Source organism: Henckelia pumila, chromosome 1 (genome assembly GCF_033568475.1).
Source record: "Henckelia pumila isolate YLH828 chromosome 1, ASM3356847v2, whole genome shotgun sequence".
Lineage (NCBI taxonomy): Eukaryota > Viridiplantae > Streptophyta > Magnoliopsida > Lamiales > Gesneriaceae > Henckelia > Henckelia pumila.
In genome coordinates, this window is record NC_133120.1 from 126,476,107 (window position 1) to 126,496,405 (window position 20,299).

The window sequence follows — 20,299 nt, forward strand, 5'->3', positions numbered from 1 at the left end:
TCTTCTCAAAAACATGTTGTTGATTTTGTTGAATGCATGTGTTACATCTTTGAATTGAGCATGGTAGTTGAGTTGAGTTATTTTCTTGGTTTTTAAGTTAAAAAATGCATGATGATGTTTTTCTGTCCCAAAGTAAGTATGTTGAAATTTTGGTGAAAAATTTCTGTTATGAGAATACTAAAAGCATGAAAACACCAATGGGATCTAGTGAAAAGTTGGATAAGAATGGTGTTGCGGCCGGTGTTGCCAACACCATGTACCACATCATGATTGGAAATTTTTTGTACTTAACTGCAATTCATGCTGATATCATGTTTAATGATTGTTTATGTTATAGGTACCAATCTGATCATAAGGTCAAACATTTAAAAGAAGTAAAAAGTATCTTAAGATACACCTTCGACACCTTGGATTTGAGATTGTGGTACTAGGGAGACAAATACCATTCTTGTTGGTTTTACTGTGTGTTTATGTGCTGGGGTTTTGAATGATAGAAAATGCACTATGGGTGGGTGTTTTTGTCTTGGAAATAAAAGTTTTTGTTCAAAAATTTTTTTGATGAACCAAATGATAGAGGATTGTGAATTTACAAGTCAACCTCCCATTTTTTATTGTGATAATTTGAGTGCGATTGACATTTCAGAAAACCCAGTTCAACACTCTTGCACAAAACCCATTGACATTCGACGTCACTTTATTCAAGATTTGGTAGAAAATGGTGTGATCCGGATGGATTTTGTTGGAACTAATAACCAACTGGCAGTTATATTCACAAAAATTTTAGATTTCGAGAGATTCTTTAATCATGGGAAGTCTCTAAGCATGTGTGCATTATATTCCTTTACTGATGTTGTCATCGGTGTTACAACACCATAGACAACACTGTTGTTTTTTTTTCATGCATTTTTAGGATTTTAGGCATTTTGCATTCACTTTGTGATGTGCAGTGTTTTAATCTGTGTTACAGTGATTCGACATGCGCCAAGTTTTTCTGCAAAATTTTTAAATCACACTGACGCTCTTGATTTTGAACTCTGACTAAACCACTAAGTAGTTGAGGGATGTACGTGCATTCCATGTTCGTGTCCCATGTGAAAGGTGGTTTCGCAAATTCAGTGTTCAAATTTTTAATAAGTTTGATGACCAATGTCATACATACAAACTTTATCAATAATTGGAAGAAAATGGAAAAAGCCACCTAATTGAGTCCAATGAAGACTTTTCTTTTAGTGTGCAGGCTACCACTTCTGGAAATTTTCTGAAACCAAGGGTAATAAAGTGTGTAAGTTTCAAATACTTTTTGAAAAACTTTGGTGTTGTTGATGATGTTGTCAACACGAGAGGAAACACTACACTTGTGAACATATCATGTGCATGTGATTGCATTTTATTTTTTATGTTACATTCTGTTTTAGGCATAAAATAAGACATGCATATGCATTCAGAATTGTGAATATTTTCTGTTCAGGGTTTGACGTTCTAAACAAACAAATTTGGTGAAATACTCTATCTACTAAAAATTGAATTTTTGTGATTAACAATGATTTAGTGGAGTTGAGCCGATGTGGAGTTATTTATGGGAATTTTGATTGCTTTCAATCTCGGATTATTTTCATAATTAGGTTGGATTTTATTTCCTTGATTTGAAAAGTTTTACCCATAAGAATTTTCGTTGGTAAGTGTTTCTAGATGAGTTTGTTAGAAGGTGAATGTTTGAATTCTGAATTTCTTTTTACTGTCCAATGGATTTCTTCTAAGCATATATTACTCATTGATTTGATCATTTTTATGCTTAATTGGTCTTTGCAGTCATCAAATTGCCTTCCTACATTCTATCGCTTTGATTAACTTTAAGCTTATCTTCTTTCTGTGCTAATCAGATTGTTTTTTTTTTGTTTTTTCCAAACATGTGCCTACTTCTGCTGTTATTGAGGAAGAACCTGATGCATATATGCAACAAAAACTTGCAGATAATAGGCCTAATATGTTTGGTAGTTCATCTTTCATCTCTGAGAATGATGCATTTGAGGAAGCGAACAATAAAGATTCTGCTGGTGATGATGTTGTGAATGGTGTTGCCAACACTGGAGGCAACACTGTTCATGCAGATTGTGACATGTCACTTTCTTTATCTCACAAGTTATATTTAGAAGCTTCTATTGTTTATTGACATCTATATGTCAACCATGAGTTCATTGAAGAGAAGAAGATTGATCTGCATGCTTGCAAGAGGCAGAATTTGGTTGAATTCTTTCAAGACTCGAGGTCTTTTTTCTGCTGTTTTTGCTTTTGTTCCTTACAGTCAAAAGCCTGTTTTGGAACTCTTTGCAAACCTCGCTGCTAGTGTAGATGCTGAGCAATCTGCCAAGTTTGACATAGTGTCTGTGCATGAGCGAATAGATGTTTGATTCAGTTACTACTGCTGCTCTATACCACACTTTTGATGATGAAGAGAAAGGAGTTCTGTTGAAAATCAATTAGTGTTGTGAAGAACGAGACTCCTTCAACCAAATTTACTGTGGTAACCAATTACAAGCTATGATACGTTTTGTAGTTGGTACATGACATTTTTTAAAGTTTGGTGAAGCTGGTATTCAAGTCATATTCCAATTTGCTGATGAAGGTTTCTAAAGTTCACAAATTTGCCTTTTTACATCCCTCATCTTTGGAATTCTGGAATCATATGGCTTTACCTGAGAAATTGATGTGTCTTTGTCTCTGGTTGGTTAAGAATTGAAGGCTGATCATATTTTGCTGAAAGGGAAAATAGGCCTAACTTGGTCTGGATCTAGTGTTGCGCCTCGTGTTGCCAACACTACGTGCAACACTGCTCCCACAGCTGATTTTCTGTAGATCACTCATGCTGTTTTACAATCTTCGATGGATCATGCAGTGAAGAAAATAAGTCAGGAGAAGGAAGAAAATGTATACTATGAAGCCTTATTGGCTGAGTATCGATTGATGATTGAATTGGATGTTTTTGTTCCTCCCATTGCTACTGAGGAAATTGTCTTTTATGATGATAATGAAGCTTCCCTGATTCAAGTTCTGGAAATTCTAAAGCAAGGGAAGGCTGATATTTCTATGTTGTTTTTACTCAACCTTCCGATGACGAGCTTGATAAAAGAGATGTTGGAATAATTTGCTGCAATCAGGCCCAATGTATCTTATAATTCCTCCGCATCTAAGATGAGTCTGATTCTTAAACTAGTGAGGAATAAAGTTTTCCGAGGAAGATGATGTTGATGCTAGTGTTGCTGATGGTGTTGCCAACATCACAGACAACACGACTGCTGCTGAGTTTTATTTTACTACTGTATTTTCCCCCAAGTTCTACTATGGAGAATATAATGTTGTTTGGCTCTTGTATGTGAATCAATGTTGATTGATGAGAAGAATATCGATGTGGATGCCTATGGAATGATCAATTTGGTTGAATTTTTGAAGGATCAAAAGCTATTTTATTGTAATGGTGCCCTACAGTAGGAAAACAGTGCTGGAATTTTTGTGAGAGAAAAGATTTTTGAGTTAACCCTGCCACAATCAATACTCTTTGTGACACATTGGATGTTGAAGAAGGGAACCACCCTCATATTCATGAAGTTACTGCTGTACTCACCGGTGGTTTTCTCAAAAGTTTCATGGACAATTATCTATTGCACATCTCACATCCTTTTACTCTATCTCACACAAAACAGCTGTACGCAATTGGATGCTTTCTACACGCTCCATTGTGGTGACTAGACCACAAGCGTTTGTGTCATTTGCTATAGTGATAGAGAGAACTTTCAATTTTAGCAAGCTCGTATTCAAGACTATACTACAGTTTGCAGATGGAATATTAAAATTCAACAAGATGTCTTTTACATCTTTGATCTATGGAATTTTGGAGTTTCAAGGTTTGCTTTGCGATTTTGGTAAAGGTATCTCTGAACTAACTGAAGATCTGCAGGTTGCAGCTGCTTTAATAAAAGGGAAGAGAAACTTTGACCTTCCTTGGTCTGAATCTACTGCTGTTGTTATTGATGCTGATGTTGTTCCCGGTGTTTCCAACACTGAAGAACCTGAAGAAATTGCGCCTCAACAATCCACTCTGGATTTATCTCTCATTATCATTCGGGCTCTCATGGCTCATGCTGAAAAGAAGACTGCCCAAGCACAAGAGGACTTGGATCTTTATGGAGCCTTGTTAGCTGACTGTCGTACAAGATTTGGCATTTCTGGCCAAAAAGGGGGAGAGAATGCACAAGATGAGCCTGGTCCATCTGGGACTAAGGATGATAAGGATGAGGACACTGAAGATCGGGAGGGATATGATACTGATCAATTTTAGGATTGATTGGTGTCACCCCATATTTTTTCCTTATCTCATCTTAGCTTTAATTTTCTGATTAAATATGTTTTTGTTTCGTTCTAGTTATGTGCCTTAATTGCTCTGATATGCTTTAACTAGACTAACTACTTCTACCCCTCTTATGGTCTGATATATGAATTATAGAATCCCTAAGCGTCAAGGTTCGTGTTATCCTTGGTGTTACCAACACGAGGAACAACACCTTTAGGGGGAGACTTAAAATTCAGGGGGAGAAGTGTTTTAAACTCAGGGGGAGTTTATGTTTATAAGTGTTTTTGTAGGTTTTGTACAGAAAACCAAAAAAGGGGAGATTGAAAGGAATTTTAATTCCTTGAAAAATCTTTTCCTTAAGCGTGTTAATTATAATATTGAATTTTGCCTTCTAGACAATAGATTTGATATGACATGGTTAAATATTCTATGATCTCGAGATTGACTAGGATTGATATTTAACTAGAATGAATATTATATATTGATTAGAAAATTAAGGGATTTATGTTTATAAAATATTGTCAAGATATGATATGATAGGTTGAATATTTATGTGCTATTATCGAAAATATTGAGATAGATATTTGCCTAGATTGAGTATTATCTTTGTAAGGAAATATTGTGTATTATCGTTATCATATATTATCAAGATGGTATCAAAAGAGTCTTATTCCTAACAAAGACTTATTTTCTTATTTGTGTAGGACTCTACAAGGAAATCCTTTCCATGCTTGGACTCTCATCTATAAGTAAAGGATTCTGCCCACAAACAATCGTACACTTCAGAGGAGAATTCATAAGAGCTTTCAGAGAAAATCACATTGAAGAATTCAAAGATTCTGAAGCAATTTTTTAGTCGTCGTTACTACTTGTCCCCGTGCTACCGTTGATGTTGAAGACATCAGAGACAATACTGTGGGAAGTGTGTTGTTGAAGATCTTTATTGTCTCTTCAAATTTAGGCTACGGGAGTTGCATCTGATTTGTTTTATACTTTGATTATTTAGGACGCAAGTTTGATTTCTCAACTTGTTGAGAAATTTAGGATTTACTAACTTTTCGTAAAATCACTAGGATTACTTTGTAAGACTGATCTTACGTTGACTAGTGATATTTATCCCTAAGGTACCCACACGAGTTTTTATACTCGTGCAAAATTAATTTCTTGTGTTATTTATTTTTGTTTATTTTACGTGTTTATTTTCCGCTGCACTGTGTTGTCATTGGTGTTGTAACACTGCAGACAACACTGACTCTTTATTTTAACCTACAATTACAATACGATTTCTGTCAGATACCTTCTAGAAACAGAAGAAGGGGCGACGTAGGAGCAGTTGATCAGTCTCCGAACATCCAAAAACAAATTGTTGTGTCGATTAATTTTTTTTGAGCACACACACACATTCTATCGTATTCCAGCAGACCATTTGATAAAAGTTTTAATCTATCAGTTGACCTCTTTCCGCACATTCATATTTTTGTTGGTCAATTGATACCGACAATAGAGAAAGGAGAGTTCAGTTGCTCACTCTATTGAACTCACTACTACAGAAGAAGTAGTCAACTGATCCCATCTGTCAGAACCCAAAATCTCCAGCAGAAATTAAGATCCATAACTGATAGAATTAGGAGCAGGTTTGTTTAAATTCAAGGCTTGATGTGAAGAGTTGTAGCAGCCAAAGAAATAAAGAGGAATGATGGCTCTTTATGGGAATTATTGGCCATGAATGTGAGGCTTTTCAGTTTATATTTTCATCATATAAGTAGTGCCCAAAATTTGGATGAAGACCACATACAAAACTACAATTTCGAGCACCACTATCCCACATATTCAAGTCCCAACCATCTGCCATTTTCGAGCACCCTTTGTTGTCCAAAAAACTCGAGGAACTCGACATCATTTCCAAAAGAGATTCTGGCCATTTTCGAAAACAGTGAGCAACATTCTGAGAGTAAGTTTCTGTCCCTTCCTGTCCACTTTCGAGCAAAGATCTTACCTCATTTTCAAAGAAGTTTTCTATCCACGCCGGCGATACTTTCTGTCCCATTTTGAAGCAATCACCTACAACAACCTAAGCAAGACAGCTGTCCGAAGTCGATCAAAGAACCACATTTTTCTGTCCAAAACCGAACAACTTAGTTCCTTAAGATCGAGCAGATTCTATTTTGAACCTAGTTCGAGATTTGCTCCAGTTCGAGGCTTTCCAACGTCTACACCTACACGATTTGCTTATAAATCGGATATGGTAAGTGTGATTTTATACTTCTATTGTGTGATATAAGTTTCTACACTTATATACAAATCTTGTCTGAGTTTAAGTTTTTATAAAATAAATTACTTATTCTTTTGAAAATTCGATCGACATGATACGTATATTCGTTTCACTTTGATATGTTATTTGTTGGCTATTCGTGATATTATTTGAAGCATGTTAGAGTTATTTGGAAATATTTGAGATGCACTGTTAAGAGTCGATTTAGAAATGGTTAAGGAATTTCCGATATTTTGATTTGATTTGATATGGCCCTTATGCGGTGGGTTATAATAACCGTTCCTTTGGCCTCTCCCCTTAGAGGAGTAACATGTAGGGGACTGATCAGTAAACCACGAAAAATGAGATAATTATCAGTGCAATGTTTGCTTTGTATTTGTATCAGATTCAACATGCTTAAATTTTCGAGATTATAATATATATACATGTGTATATTTTGGTGTTTATCATGTCCCATCGGCCCCTTTTTGCTAAGTGTTTCCCAAAACACTCACCCTCTTACCTTCCTCCCCAGATAAGAATGAAGATGAGTTAGATGACGAAGAACAGAATATGTTCTGGGGCAGATGAGGACGGATCAATTCAAGTTGAAGAAATATTTTTACTTTAAATTTTAGTTTCTCTTTCGCATTGTCGCACTTGTGTTTTTCTCTGTAAAAACAGTTCTGGTTTATGAAAAAGACTGGTTTTTGGCAAGATTTATACTACGAGTTTTGTTGTTTTAATGTTAAATTGTTAAACAACACCGATGTCAACTAGGCCCGATTTCAGGGTGTGACACCATCAGTTGACCCCTCGAGAACTGATCCAAAGAAGTAGAGTACTACCAGTTGAGAGTAGCTGATCAGTTTCAGTTGCATTTACATGAAGTAGAGATTTTTGGAACGTGTGTATTTCCCCCTCTACGAACGGTCATCGATCTTGATAGATTGAATTAATTTATTTGATCATTTTTTTTAACTAGATCTAAATATCTAACTATTATAATAAATTTTTCTATATAACGTAATAAGGTCCCAATTTTTCATACAACATTCGTACCCCGGACTAACGCAATAGCCTACAAAACATATTAGCTAGTAAACTGCATCAAACAAGTCCCGTGCGGCATGCTCGTCCGATAAAGTTTTAATAAGAGAAATCGAACTCGGGACAATTTATCAAAAATTTACCATCTCTACCAACTCTGACACCTTTTGGAAGCATTAGGCAACGTTCGTACTTATATGTTGACCTCTTACTGCCCGTATTCTACGTTCTACAGTGCTTCAATTTTCCATATCATAAAGTAATCCTTGGGTTAGGACTCTTTACTTTGAGTCTGACAATATCAAAAACCTATTTTTTTACAAGTTTTACAATATAATTTTTTTACGCTAATTATCCAATTTTAGATTTTGGTCAAGTTTTTAATTAAAATTTGGTTTTGGTATAATAATTCTAAAATTTTGATAAATTGGTCTAATTGATGACGATCATCGGACAAGTCAGTAATTTTTTATTTTACGTCAATGTTTTTTAGTTTTACACAAGTATTTTTTGGTGTGAACGTCACTTATTTTCCGCCCGGTGTAATGTCAGTACTCCGACTATAAATGAGTGAAAACAAAAAATAATGGATCAAACCAAATCTTGAAAATTTATGAAACCGAAACCAAAAATAGGAAAATTTAGTGGAAAAAATTATTTATCCCCCCTCAGAAATATATGGAAAGATAAGTCGTGTGTTGTAGCAAATTTAGCTTCACTGTTCCATTAATATATGGTTCTGTAATATTCTCCTTAATTTCTTGTTCTTACGGGAACTAGAGTCTATCATCTTCCCTTGCTCCAATGGTTTATGCTGTTAATTTCTGTAAAATGTCATATTTCACGTTGGTTCTTTTGCTTCCACTATTACTATTAGCCACCGCGCAACCCTATCGCAACATTTCATTGGGTTCGTCTCACATTGAAACCAATGAGAATTCCACTTGGTTATCACCATCAGGTGATTTTGCTTTTGGATTCCAACAGATGGTTCCTGGTGGAGGCTACTTGCTTGCCATCTGGTTCAATAACATACCCGAAAGAAGTGTAGTTTGGTCTGCAAATCGCGATAATTTAGCCGAACAAGGATCTAAGATTCAACTCTTCCTAGATGGCAAAAACTTGTTGCGTGTTTTTCGCTCGCAAGTGCACGATGTCAAGTTATAATATAGGAATTAAGTCCAAGTCGATCCCACGGAAAATGAATAAATGATATTATATCAAATATTTGCAACTAATAAAATCTTAATCCTATGTAGAGCTACTAGAATGGTTTGATTTTTATAAAACTAAAATTTGCAAGAAACAAAACTAAATAACCACGAGTTCACGAGAGAAAAATTCAATAAGCGAAGAATGCTAAAGGTTCGACTTCACTTGACTGTTCACCACAATTTATTTCTAATGATTGTTCAATTATCAATACTTCTATTTTATTAGCCAAGAATCTCTATTATTTTCTACTACCTCTCTCGAGTGTCAAGCAAAAATTCGTATTCAATAACAAACTCAATATCTCTATCAAAGTTCAATTATTAAATCTAGTAAATAGCACAAGAATTCTTCTAATGACTTCTATGGAGTTATATGCCTCTCGAACAATATAAACACCAAAGATGTATTTTCCTATGTCGTATTCAAAATCTCCTCTCTCGAGTGATAGATTCTAAATAAATTATCATTCAATCTATGACCAGTAAATTGAAAGCATTAAAATCAGGAAAACAAAAATAAACTGTGCGAAGAATTCAAATATATAAATCAAAATATCTCAATCATGGTTTCCAGTCAAGATCCGTCTACCTCTAGACTAATAAATTAGTTCATAACGCAATTCAAAATCAAATAAGACATGTTTTTCCAACAATCCATAAACTAAGAAAAGTAGAGTTCAAAGAGAAACTAGAACGAATTAGAATGAAGCTTCTTCGTCGCCGGATGCCGCCGTCTTCAGTCTTCGTACCACATTCTCGAGCTCTTGTGCACTTCAAAACTCTCAATAGCCGTCTCTATGCTCTGAAAACTCTCTAAACCCTCATATCCTCCAGAATAAGTCATAAAATCCCTTTTAAAACTCGATTAAAGACTTTCCATATTTTTGGAGACTGCGCAACGCTGCAGCGCTAATAATTCGGCGCTGGGGCGCTCAAGTTTCGTATTTTATTTTTCAATGATGGACGTCTAGCGCTGGAGCGCTCAAAATATGGTGCTGGGGCGCTATGGCCATGAATTTATGGGCGCTGGAGCGCTGGAAAACTAGAGCTGGGGCGCTACTTGTTCTTTCATTTCACCATCTGCGCAACATTTTTGTAAAAATCATAACTTAAGTTTTAGCCGTCGGATCGAGCTAAAATTTTGACAGCAACTTTAAAACATCATAAAATTCAATTTGAATGATGGAAATTGGATTTAGGTGTCTGTAACAATTCCAGTAATTTTCTGAAGTTTGCTGTCCCGTAATTCGTCTTTCCGCTTCTTCTTGCTAATTTTCTTCAAATCCTTGCAACTCACAAAAACCAAAAAAAATACGCATAATATTTACTCGATACATCACAAAATCCAAGTCAAATCATATATAAATTAAGTGCATAAAATACACTTATCAAATCCCCCCAAACTTAGACTTTTTTTAGTCCCGAGCAAAACAGTAATGAACAATATAGTCGACCTCTGAATTTTTACATTTCAAGATTCAATACACATGCCCGCTAATTTTCTCAAGAGTTCTCGTGTGTGTGTGATTTGCCAATCTCATCTACCCACCTAACTTTCGGTAAAATCATGCAATCCGTAAGCTTCATAAAATCATTAACTCCGCCCTCAAGTTTCAAAATACTCTCAACCAAGTTCAACTTTTACTCACACAGATCAACAGGACTTTTTCGGTTAACATTAGGCTCAAGCATAATCAGCAGGAGATAAGCATCCATATATATATATCAATGCAAACAAGGACTCATGATGCAAAGCAAAGGGAATTGAATATTTTCAGTTTGTGCAGGATTATGAGTAGCTAAAATTTTTTTATTTGCATTGTCAGACATTAGTCTTGGCTTTCTTCTACTCCATACATATCCATCTTTATGTCTTGTATTTGGACTAGAATTTTAATCCATTTTTTTTTCTTTTCAAGGTCTCCCCTCACCTTACTTTCTCCGCCATTACTTTTCTTTGAACTTTTTAGCTACTCAATTTGTTTTGGATTTTTCATGAATATAGAATGGCTAAAAAAAACTCAATAGATTCAAAAAAAAAAAACGCCTAAATCACTTCTGTGATCTTAAAAATCTACCTTAGTTTCAAATAAAAATCACAAGAGTTAAGAATCAAATCCTCTAATCCACATCACAAATCCACATAATTTTTTTGTAATTGCTAGGAGTATCGAAAATCATGGCATTCGTGCATAAATGTGAGAACTCAAGATTAAATATAGCTAACATAAACTTTTTCAGCACACAAAATTTATTTTCATCATAGGCCAACACAATTACAACATCATGCCTTCAACTTCAACTAACTCATAAAAAATTTCAAATTTTCACAATTTTTAAACACCCCCCAAAACTTAAATTGTGCATTGTCCTCAATGTACAGTATTCATTAAAAACAAGGGACACATACCTTAGGCACCAAGCGTCAGTACTCGACACCATCTTAATCACTCAAAACTCTTCATCAGGGGTGGCTCCTAAACTCTTTCAGCTCCATACTTTTTCACCTACACAATTCAAAATCATTATTGATGTCTAGTTTCCTCATGATAAAAAATAATAAAAAGGAAAACAACTAAAATAAAAGAAACAATAAAGCAAATAAAAAAAAATCGCTTGGGTTGCCTCCCAAGAAGCGCTTAGTTTATAGTCCATAGCCCGACTATATTCTGATTCTAGCCTGGTTCCACTTTGTTGGAGGTCTTTTCCTTTTCTTTCACCCTCCGAACATATTCAACAATCTTCTTGATCTTTTCTTTCTTTCTCTTCTTCTTCTTTGCTACCTTCGGATCATTTTCTCTTGGCAATTCTACAGCACTAACAACTTTGCAGCAACATTCCATCTTCTTTGATTGTTCAATCATGAACACTTTTTCCATGGATGAATTTTTAACCTCCTTATAAACATTAAAGATCACCTTCTCACCATCAACTCCCATCGTCAACTCACCTTTCTTCACATCAATCTTGGCTTCAGCAGTAGCCAAGAACGGTCTCCCCAAAATCAATGGCATATTTGCATCCTCCTCCATATCTAGCACAACAAAATCCGCAGGAAAAATAAATTTATCAACTTTTACCAGTACATCCTCAATGATTCCAAACGGATATGTGATAGATCTGTCAGCTAGCTGCAATGCGATTGTCGTGGGTTTCACCTCTCCAAGTCCCAAACTCCCAAAAACAGACAAAGGCATTAAGTTAATGCTAGCTCCTAAATCACAAAGTGCTTTATTAAAATTAGAAGAACCAATAATGCAAGGAATCGTAAAACTCCTTAGATCTTTTAATTTTTGTGGTAGCTTTTTTTGGAGGATAGCACTGCACTCTTCAGTCAGGTTGACAGTCTTGAACTCCTCCACCTTCCGCTTCTTAGACATCACCTCCTTCAAGAATTTTGCATAATGCGGCATCTGCTACTGTAGTGACCCGACCCGGATCCACTACCTAATCAGAGTTAATAGCATAATTAAGCATGCATTAAATAAAATCGCTGCGGAAGACTAAATACAAGTAGACCGGCAGAATACAACCGGCTAATCAAACTCGATTTATACAACCCAATCGAATTACTTTAAATAAAACCTACAGCTAATCCTGGTGTCTTCAAGGTCACTGGTGTTGGAGAATGGTGTTTCAGATCAATCAGAATTGATACCCGGTGCAGCGGAAGTTTAAAAATTTTATATGGAACGATTCCATAATGGGTATCAAAACTTTACGATTAAATTGTGTGTGTAAAAATTAAATAACAATTATAAATTTTTACCTCCAATCTCGAATCGAGATTATGGACACCAACAGATTGCTCTGCTTTTGTTGTATCTCCCAGGAACTGATGGACGAACTGTTCTTCAATCAGGTCCACGAACAGAGATTTAATCCCTCTGATAGATTGCACTAGAAAATCTATCAGAAGTTTCTACGAAGAGAATTAACGAATTTGATCCGTTAAACCAGACTGCAAATTCAAAATTCACAGGCTAGATTTTCCCGACAGAGAGAGGGAGGGGGCGGCCACTTATTAAAACGCAGCTAGGGTTTTCAAAAATATTTTGTGACCTCTGTTGTGTAATTTTTGTACTGCAATAACTTATTTATAATGTGGGCTGCTAACAGCTTAGGGCCCATTAGTCATAAGTTCAAGCCTGACAAGCAAAGCCCGCATGTTCAGAAATTAATATAAAATTCATCGTGACTCAGATTGATAAACCAATTTCACCAATGTGCACAGAAACCATTTCTGCACCTTTTAAAGTCAAGATAAATTTTTCTGAATCAGAATTCAGTGATTTCCAAAAATGCCCATCCCTATGTCATTTTAGGAAATCTTACTCCTCTACTCTTAAATAAGAAGTCCAACTTCTTTGTTCATTAAATTTAACTCTTTAAATTTAACTATCTCAACGGGGATTAAAAATCCATTACTCTGTGTGACCCTCAATGGTTCAGGGATACAGCTAGTCGTGGGCTCACAACTCCTTGTGACTCGGAACAACAATTTCCGACTTGCCCATCGAATCATGGTAAGAGCGCCTAGCAACATCGCCCCATGATTCCCTAGGTATCACTGATAGTGCCTGCAAGAACCAATAGATTTTGGTTAGCATACAGTACGGTCCCTTCATCCAAATATCCCGATCGAATCAACAACCATTGGTAAATCGAGAGTCGTTCGAGATTCGATAACTATGCAATGCATCTTGAAGATCAAATAGTGACATCGCATGTGCTACTAAGAAACCATTTCTTAAATCACATCATGTACTCTGTCCAGAGATTCGTCACACTAATATCTCCTCAGATCGCATAGGATATCCACACTCGCAAGTATGTGGTGAATCCTTGACAACAAAGCATCGACTCCTATATGTGTTGTAACTGTACCCAATCCCGACACCTGATGACCCCAATAGAGTCGGTAAACGAGTCAAAGCACAGTACTAGCATATAGAGTCTCAATGATGTTTCAAGTAGTAAGGACTAATGGTGTACAACCAAAACCGCGGACTTTATCCACTCGATAAGTGATAACCACTTGGAAAGTCCGGATAGGGTAGTTCGATCATTCATCGTATGAATATCCATTTGCATGCTTTGAACATCTCTATGTTCCTTACCAATGAAACGTGGTACTCGGCATCGCAAATGCTAGTCTCAATCTCGAGCGATCCTTATCCTTATTAACAGACGGCTCAATCGACTAGGAACGATTTAGAATATACAGTGACTATAAGATGTGTTTCATGATAGACATCCCCATGTACTACCACATCTTACATACACTATATTATATTCAAGGTCTTTATCAAAACAACAATAGTTTATCACAATATAACAATATGAAGAAAGATAAAGTCATTGCCATTATAAAAGTGTAAATTATATTAAACACAAGATTGTTTATACAAAGAGTCATCAAAGCCCTTAGCCACAAGTTGGCTCACCGGGCACCCACTCTTTCAATCTCCCACTTGCCCTAAAGCCAACTAGTCATACTACGTAGACCCATTGCTTCGCGATGTTTGTCAAATAATGGTCCTGGCAAGGGCTTAGTAAGTGGATCAGCGATATTGTCTGCAGAGGCCACTCTTTCGACAGTGATGTCTCCTCTTTCCACGATCTCCCGGATGATGTGGTATTTCCTCAGTACGTGTTTGGATCTTTGATGAGACCTTGGTTTCTTTGCCTGAGCAATGGCACCCGTGTTGTCACAGTACACCGGGACTGGACCAACAACTTCCGGAATAACGCCCAACTCTTGGACGAAATTCCTCATCCAAACGGCCTCTTTAGCAGCAGCTGATGCTGCAATGTATTCTGCCTCAGTGGTGGAATCCGCAGTGGTGTCCTGCTTTGAACTCTTCCAAGAGACAGCACCGCCATTGAGCATGAACACAAATCCAGAGGTTGACTTCGAGTCATCCACGTCACTTTGGAAGCTAGAGTCGGTATAGCCTTCCAATTTTAGTTCTCTTCCTCCATATACCATGAACATATTCTTAGTCCTTCGTAACTACTTAAGAATGTCCTTCACGGCTTTCCAATGCATTTGACCGGGATTAGCTTGATATCTGCTCGTGACACTCAGAGCAAATGCTACATCCGGTCTGGTAGATATCATCCCATACATGATACTACCAATGGCTGACGCATATGGTACATGTGTCATTTTCTCTATCTCTTCATCAGTCTTTGGACACATAGACTTGGATAGAGAAACTCCATGACACATAGGTAGATGTCCTCTCTTGGACCCATCCATTGAAAACCGTTTCAATATGGTCTCGATGTAGGTTGCTTGAGTGAGTCCTATCATTCTCTTAGATCTATCTCTATAGATCTGTATCCCTAGAATATAGGATGCCTCACCCAAATCCTTCATCGAGAATCTACCTGATAACCATATCTTTGTTGACTGCAACATCCCTACGTCATTCCCAATGAGTAGGATGTCATCAACATAAAGTACTAAGAATGTCACAGCATCCTTAACTACTTTCTTGTACACGCATGGTTCCTCCGGGTTCTTGATGAAACCAAAATCCTTTATTGTTTCATCAAATTTCTGGTTCCAACTTCTTGATGCTTGTTTTAGACCATAGATTGATCTCTGAAGCTTGCATACCTTATGCTCGCTTCCCATGGATGTGTATCCCTCAAGCTGCGTCATATAGATCTCTTCCTTAATGTTTCCATTAAGAAATGCAGTCTTCACATCCATTTGCCATATCTCATAGTCATACCAAGCAGCTATGGCAATAAGGATTCTTATGGACTTGAACATTGCAACTGGTGAAAAGGTTTCATCATAGTCAACTCCTTGTCTTTGAGTATAACCTTTCGCCACCAATCGTGCCTTGTAGGTCAATACCTTACCATCAGGCCCAAGCTTTCTCTTGTAGATCCATTTACACCCTATTGGAACAATTCCATCGGGAGGATCTACTAAAGACCAAACTTGGTTTGTATGCATCGAATCTATTTCCGACTGCATAGCTTCAAGCCATAAATTTGAATCCGCATCAGAAATTGCTTCTTTGAAGTTTCTTGGATCACATCCAACATCGGGTTCATCTTGATCCCCTTCAAGAAGAAGACCATATCGAATAGGAGGTCTAGAAGTCCTCTCGGATCTTCTAGGTATAGGCGTGTCTATCAATGGTTCCTGAGGTGTAGGATCGTTATTTTGTATTTCGGGTTCTTCTCGAATTTCTTCGAGTTCCATCATCTCGCCTTTCTTATCCAATAAGAACTCCTTCTCCAAGAAGGTGGCATTCCTTGAAACAAACACCTTTGTTTCAGCAGGATGATAGAAATAATATCCGATTGAATTCTTCGGATACCCTACAAAATAACATAAGGTGGATCGACTATCCAGCTTATCTCCCACTGTCTGCTTCACGTAAGCAGGACATCCCCAAATCCTCAAGTACGAATACTTAGGAGCTTTGCCATTCCATAACTCGTATGATTTTTTATCCACTGCTTTAGTGTGGACGTTGTTCAACAACAATACCGCCGTTTCAAGCGCATAGCCCCAAAACAAAGGTGGAAGCTCAGTGAAGCTCATCATGGATCGAACCATGTCCAACAAAGTTCGATTACGACGCTCCGATACACCATTCAGCTAAGATGTCATAGGAGGAGTCCACTGAGAGAGAATCTCATTCTCTTTTAGATAGTCCAAAAACTCGGTACTTAAGTATTCTCCACCTCGATCCGATCAAAGTGCTTTAATACTTTTTCCTAGTTTGTTTTTTACTTCAGCCTTGAATTCTTTGAACCTTTCAAATGCTTCAGACTTATATTTCATTAAATATAAATACCCATACCTTGAATAATCATCAGTAAAGGTAATGAAGTAGGTGTGGCCAAATTTAGTACCAATTCTAAATGGACCACAAACATCTGTATGGATCAAATCCAACAGATTTTAACTACGCTCAGGTTTCCCCTTAAAAGGAGATTTAGTCATTTTTCCTTTCAGGAAGGACTCACAAGTAGGTAGAGAGTTAATATCAGACATATCAAACATGCCCTCTCCCACTAGCTTGTTCATCCTCCTTGAGGAAATATGACCTAGCCTAGCATGCCAAAGGTTTGCCAGGTTTTGACTATCGATTTTCCTTTTGTTTGTTGTTACCGGTTTATCAACATAATTTATTGGAACGTCTTTTAATTTTAAGTTATATAGATCGTTTTCAAGTTGTCCATTTCCAATTAAACATTCATTCTTGTAAATATTGCAAATCCCATTCACAAAATTGCAAGAATAACCATCTCTATCAAGCATAGAAACAGAAATAATGTTTTTAATCAAATCTGGAACAAATAAAACATCTCTCAAAAGTAACTTAAAATCGTTCTGCAAAATTAAATAAACATCTCCCACAGCTTTAGCTTCAACTCTGGAACCATTTCCGAGCCTCAGCTGGGTCTCACCCATTCTAAGCTTGCGACTTCTTGTCATCACCTGCAAATCATTGCAAATGTGAGATCCACATCCGGTATCCAATACCCAAGAAGTAGTATTAAGTGAAACATTTATTTCAATATAGAACATACCCTTCGCAGTTCGCAACTGCTCTAGATATTCCTTGCAGTTACGTTTCCAATGATCGGGCTTCTTGCAGTAATGGCAAACATCCTTGGACTTTTCCATGTTTGAAGCCTTTGTCTTGTACTTCTTCTCGGGTTCGGTTTTCTTGGGTGGGGCAGAACGTTTCTTACTCTTTGTACTTGGCCCCTTCTTAGCAGAAGAAGAGGAGCCCACCAAGAAAGCCGGTTTATCCTTCTTTAAAGTGGATTCATATGTTACAAGCATATTGACCATCTCTTCAAGGGAGGCCTCTATCTTGTTCATATTGAAATTCACCACAAATCCGTCAAACGAAGAAGGAAGAGATAGAAGTAATAAGTCCACGTTGAGTTCATGCTCAAACACCAAATCAAGCATTACCAACTTCTGTATGAGCCAAATCACTCGTACCCCATGATCACGGACCGAAGTCCCTTCACGCATGCGACACGTCATTAGCTCTTTTACAGTAGCGAACCTTTCAGCCCTCGATTGAGCCCCAAAAAGTTCCTTGAGTTGTACGTGAATGTCAGCAGCATTCACGGTATCCTCAAATCGCCTCTGGAGTTCATCAGACATCGAGGCTTGCATATAGCATTTGGCCTTGATATCATGGTCCCACCATGTATCAAGTTTGGCCAACTCTTCCGGACTTACATCAGCTGGTGCTTCCTTCGGAGGAGATTTTTCTAACACGTAGAGCATCTTCTCCGAGGTCAAGACAATCTTCAACTTACGGAACCATTCCGTATAGTTTGCGCCAGTCAGTTTATTTTGTTCGAGGATAGAGAAAAGTGGATTACGCGAATTCATCTTTATGAAATACTGAAAAAAAACAGACAATTATCAGTGATTGTTTAATTAATTTACTAAGACATAAAATAGGCAAAATTTATTTTATGAATCTCACTCCCACTATTTTAACGATTTCACTACCCTCTAGTGAAAACGGGAAACTGTTTTCCTTAGTGGGAACATGGAGTCCAATTGACAAACTATGGTCCCGAATAATATCAGCCAACCATAATTTTCAAAAGGTAGAGCCCAATTGCTTCCAAAGCAACCTCCATGTTTTTACCTCATGTCCAATAAGGGCCCAATAATATGACGCCGTTTATTGTGACATGTCAAGATGACCCATCAATATTAAGTTGTGATGGACGGTCGCCATGTGGATCCCCCAATAATATGAGCCGATCCCATGGGAGTTCCACCCAACTTACAACATGTGTCGATCCAATGTACAGCTTTCTGACGAACGGGCCCCCCAATAATATGAGCCGGACCGTATCCGCGGGTAGCATCTCATACATTGATCGTTGATGGAAGGTAGGAACATTTAAACAAATTTAAATTTCCTTTATTTATCTTGATATCAATTTTAAATCATATTTAAAATGAGGGATTTTAATTTTGAAAATTTGTCTCATCATTTTAGAATTTGTATGCTTGCCGGATTCACACAATTTAGTCTAAAACATGCATACAACAATAATATCATATATTATATAGGATGATCGATTCCATTTCTAATCGACCCGTGGTTGCCAATCACGAGTCTTAGTCCAATCCTAGGTAATATGCAGGTATGCAATGCAATCCTATTACATTGTGCTTCCAATTTACATTTCTTCTGTCTTTATTGTCTGCTGGGCCCACCCCCGTCTTCAATTCTTCATCTCCCACGAAGTCTAATGTATTTACAATAAATAACCATGACAAGTAGGGGATACATTTTAAGGGGTGGGAACGGGCCATAAACCAGGCCCACTTTTATTACATATGACAATTCATATTGGGCCATAAACCAGGCCCATTAATAAATCCAACAACAATAAAAACAAATGTAAATTTCTAACATACACCTACAAAATTGGTCATGGCAATCGATCATCCTTATCCAATAACATTTAATTCAAAATTAATTTATTCGATAACATGCAATGGCAATTTAAATTAAAAGGATAAAATCATATTCCATATATAAAATCTTATTTTACATACAAAATCATATTTTATCTTTTTATCAAATAAAATCATATTTTACATATAAAATCCAATTTTATACATAAAATCATATTTTACTCAATATTTCCATAAGATCATATCTTATCATCAATTGTACCAAAATAATTAATTTCATAAAATCTGATTTAACGGATAAAGTCTATAAATTTTCCAAAAATTCAAATTTATCCAAAAATCAATTTTAAAATTTTCGGACTCGAACAATTCGATCCGATGCCTCGTGGACCAATCAAAAACAATTTTCGATCGGACCAAAAAAAGAATTTTAACATATTAAAATTTTAATTTTAAAATTAAAAATTAATTTTTCACGGGCCGCCCGGGACGTTACCGGGCTGCCCGCGCCCCAAAAGGGCTCGGGCCGGGCAGCGACAATCGCCGCCCTGGGCAGCGTCGTGCGCTGCCCGGGGTAGCGACTCTCGCTGCCCCCCGGGCAGCGATCCAATCGCTGCCCGTGTTTTTGCCCGAAAAATTTTTAATTTAAAAAATTTATTTTGTTTCAAAAACCGAGGCTAAAAATTTTTTTGTACAATCGATTAATTTAATCGCTTGATCTGAGCAACCTGGCTCTGATACCACTGTTGGTGAACGGTGTTTCAGATCAATCAGAATTGATACCCGGTGCAGCGGAAGTTTAAAAATTTTATATGGAACGATTCCATAATGGGTATCAAAACTTTACGATTAAATTGTGTGTGTAAAAATTAAATAACAATTATAAATTTTTACCTCCAATCTCGAATCGAGATTATGGACACCAACAGATTGCTCTGCTCTTGTTGTATCTCCCAGGAACTGATGGACGAACTGTTCTTCAATCAGGTCCACGA

General features: G+C 36.9%; 1 pseudogene; it reads left to right on the forward strand.

The window, feature by feature from the left end:
• The first annotated feature begins 8,450 nt into the window (after positions 1 to 8,450).
• LOC140873961 (G-type lectin S-receptor-like serine/threonine-protein kinase LECRK3) overlaps positions 8,451 to 20,299 on the forward strand; it is a 31,078-nt pseudogene continuing 19,229 nt past the window's right edge.